At 43.2% G+C, this 3,939-nt stretch overlaps 1 long non-coding RNA gene across 1 annotated transcript in view; it reads right to left on the bottom strand.

The window, feature by feature from the left end:
• Positions 1 to 207: 207 nt before the first annotated feature.
• Positions 208 to 3,939, bottom strand: part of LOC105117227 (uncharacterized) — a 12,052-nt gene continuing 8,320 nt past the window's right edge. Inside the window, exon 3 of the long non-coding RNA XR_840698.1 lies at positions 208 to 218. This is a non-coding gene — a long non-coding RNA (uncharacterized LOC105117227). The remainder of the gene's footprint in view (positions 219 to 3,939) is intronic.

Here is a 3,939-nt window from a genome sequence, read left to right as displayed (position 1 = left end):
GAAGCCATCAAGGAAGCTCTCTTCAATGTTGGAAACAATAAAGCTCCTGGCCCTGATGGATTCTCTTCTCTTTTTTTCAAACAGTCATGGGATATTGTGGGAGCTGATTTTTGTGCAGCAGTCAAGGATTTTTTTTCCTCTGGACGGATTCTAAAGCAGATCAATCATTCCATTATTGCTCTAGTTCCAAAATCTGCTAATGTTAATTCTGCAAATGACTTTCGGCCCATTTCATGTTGCAACGTGGTTTACAAAGTCATCTCCAAAATTCTTGCAGGACGGCTACGATGTGCCCTCCAAGGTATCATTAATCCAGCTCAAAACGCTTTCCTTGGTGGGAGAAGCATGATTGATAACATTAATTTGACTCAAGAATTACTCCGGCATTATGGTAGGAAGAGGACCTCCCCCCGATGCCTCATCAAAGTTGACTTCAAGAAAGCATTTGATTCAGTGCAATGGCCTTTTCTTAGAGCTCTCCTCCATCTATTAGGTTTTCCCCAGCGATTTGTTCATCTGGTGATGCTTTGTGTGGAAACCCCCTCCTATTCTGTTGTTATTAATGGCAATCTTTATGGTTTCTTCCCTGGAAAATGTGGAGTTCGGCAAGGCGACCCTCTCTCTCCCTATGTCTTCCTAATATGTATGGAATACTTCTCCCGTATGCTGGGAATGGCCAGTCAACAGCAAGCTTTTCACTTTCACCCAAAGTGTGCGCCTCATCATATTTGTCATCTTGCATTTGCTGATGATGTTCTCTTATTATGCCGAGGGGATTGTTCCTCTGTCCAAATTCTGGTTGAGCAGCTTCAAGCTTTTGGCCAAGCTTCAGGACTTCATATTAATCCATCAAAATCCTCTATATATTTTGGTGGTGTTGGTGACAGCTTGAAACAAACTATCCTCCAAGATTCTGGTTTCTCAGAAGGTAGCTTTCCCTTCAAATACCTTGGGGTCCCTCTCAGCCCCCACAAGCTTCTAGCTAGCCAGTTCTATCCCCTTCTGCATCAACTTGAAACTGCTATTCAAAGCTGGATGGGGAAAAACTTATCTTATGCTGGGCGGCTGGAACTAATTGGCTCTGTTTTAGCTGGAATGGTTCAATTTTGGCTTAGTATCTTTCCCCTACCAGAGAGTGTTATCAATCAAATTACTTGTATTTGCAGGAACTTTCTCTGGACTGGTAATACAGTTAGGAATGCATCTGCATTGGTTGCTTGGGAAAACATTTGCCTGCCAAAAGCTGAAGGAGGTCTTGGTTTATTTGACATTAAAGCAAGGAACAATTGCTTTCTTGTGAAGCAGCTATGGAATATTCATCAAAAAGCTGACTCTATTTGGATTCGTTGGGTGCACCATTTTTATTTGCAAGACACTAACATCTGGACAGTTCCCTTGCAACAAACCTCCTCCCCCTTATGGAAATCTTTCATTAAACTTCGTGACCATCTCCTTGATGACTGTGGAGGGCAACCAGCAGTTATCTCCATGTTGCAAAGTTGGGCTAATTCTACAAAGTTTTTTTCAGCTAATGCTTATGAATACTTGAGAACCAAAGGAACCCCAGTCTCTTGGATGAATGTGGTTTGGGAGCCCTGGTGTCTTCCGCGACATAGTTTCATCCTGTGGCTTGCCTTGCTGAAGCGGCTGCGAACAAAAGACAGGATGCATTTCGTTGACATTGATGTTAGTTGTGTATTTTGTCAGGATCATGAAGAGAACCACGACCACCTATTTTTTGCCTGCAGCTGGACCTCCATCTTGTGGATGAAAGTTAAATCCTGGCTTAGACTAAGGAGAGGCATGACCACCATCAACAATGCAATTCGGGGCCTTCCTCTCAAAGGAAAAGCTGTTGTTACTAGAATGAAAAGAGTATCCCTCAGCGTTGTTGTTTACTTGATATGGGAAGAAAGGAACAGAAGGGTTTTTGAAAATTCTTGCTCCCCTGTGGAGCCTATATTTCGGCGGTTTCAAGTGTTATTCTACATGATATTACGCTTTCATCAGCGTGATCTCCCCATTCCTAATTGACTAAGTTGCTGATTGTTATGGGATCACCACTTGCTGTTGCTTTCTTTGGCTGGACTTTGGTCTATGTCACTGCGATTGGCTGCATCTCCTTAGCCTCTGCATGGCTATACTGGTTGATGAGCCTCTGCATAGATGCCTTGGTGTCTTCGCATGGTGGAGTTGGGATTGCTCTATTTTTGCATGGGTTTTGTTGTGTGACGCTGCATGAATGATCTGTTGTCTTATGGTTGGCTGCATCTCCTCAGCTGCATGAAATGATATACTGTCTTATGGTTGGCTGCAATTCCCTAGCCTCTGCATGGATAATTTGGTGTCTTTGCATGGAACAGTATCTCCTTCTCCTCTGCATGGTATTCCCACGTCCTTGCATGGGGTAATGGGTGCTATTGGTTATTGGTTGCATGGAGTTCTGATGTCATTTAGTTGTGCTGGTGGGATGGTTTGGCCTTTATAATTTCTCTCTGTTAGGAGCCAGACATGCTTGGCGGTTCTGCATGGGTGAGCAGTTGTCCACCGTTTATTGGCTGCTTGGTCTTCTCGGCTGTAATTGGGATGGACCCTCCTCTCTGCATGGTTGACAATAGATTGTGCCTTTTGCATTAATGACTGGCGTTATATCTGGCATGGTTGAGCTGTGTTTGCAGGGCTGAGTAGGGCATTTATTATGGATGGGGGGCAGATTGGCTATTCTCTTCATCGGTATGCCAAAACAATTTCTTTGCATGAACTTGCATGTACTGGACGTGCGTGCTTCCTCATTTCTGCATGGGTGGAGTAGCTGGCCGTTGGTTGTTAGTGCTTTAATATGCTTAACTTGGTTCATTTAATTTGGATGGGTGGAAGCTTCTGATTACTTTTGCTTCGTTCTATGAACGTGATGATGAAAGCCATCTGTCTTTATATACTCCCATGTTCTCTGTTTCTCCTCGTTCTTGGTAGCTAGAGTACTAATATGTTCTAGCTGGAGCCTAGTCGGGCTATCTCTATCTTGGTAAGGATGATTTTCTACATCTCTGAATTGATGGGGCATTCTTTATACGGATGGCTGCTATTTATCTCTTCATGGATGGCTGAAAATTCCCTCCATTATGGATGATGGTGTTCCTTTTCATGGTTAAGTGGATTGTTCTTTCTATTTAAGAAGGCATTCCTTTGCTGCCTTGTCTTCACTTGACCCTGGCGTGCGCAGAGTAGTCTAATGGAAGGCTGCACTACATGGAATGGTCTGCTGTTCTCTGACTGCTTGCATCTCCTTAGCCTCTGCATGGCTATATTGCTGGAAGAGCCTCTACATAGCTGTCTCGGTGCCTTTGCATCGTGGTCTTGGGATTACTATGTTTCTGCATGCTTCTGATTGGTTATGGCTCATGTCTCTAGATGTGATGATGAAAGGGCTCTGCCTCCACGTGCATGTGGCCTTATTTGCTTGGTAATTCAGTTGTTGGCCGACAATTTTGAATTGACTATGGCTCATGTCTCTAGATGTGATGATGAAAGGGCCCTACCTCCACGTGCATGTGGTCTTATTTGCTTGGTAATTCAGTTGTTGTTGGCCGGCTTTCTTGAATTCCATCCTATGCTTCTTTGCCGATTCTAAGCCATATGTCTGCATTCTCTTGAGTTTCACTATTCATGGTATATGCATGCATGGTTGTGATGCTGCCACCTGTTTCTTGGTTGCTGCGCTGTCTCTTTCTCCTCCAGGATGGTCCCCTACGTCTCTGCATGGATGGGCATGCTTTGCATGGATGGCTAGTTGATTAGTACTTAAAAGTGCATTTTTATCACGGTTTTATATCATCATTTTGCACTTGAAGTATCAATAACTTCTTAACTAAAATATGTTTTATAATAATATATCTAATAATATAAGATACCTTTAATTTGTGGTAAATGTCTATTTTT

Source organism: Populus euphratica, unplaced genomic scaffold (genome assembly GCF_000495115.2).
Source record: "Populus euphratica unplaced genomic scaffold, PopEup_1.0 scaffold1228.1, whole genome shotgun sequence".
Taxonomy (NCBI): domain Eukaryota; kingdom Viridiplantae; phylum Streptophyta; class Magnoliopsida; order Malpighiales; family Salicaceae; genus Populus; species Populus euphratica.
Note: the sequence above shows the minus strand (reverse complement) of the source record. Positions and strands in the feature narration are given on the sequence as shown.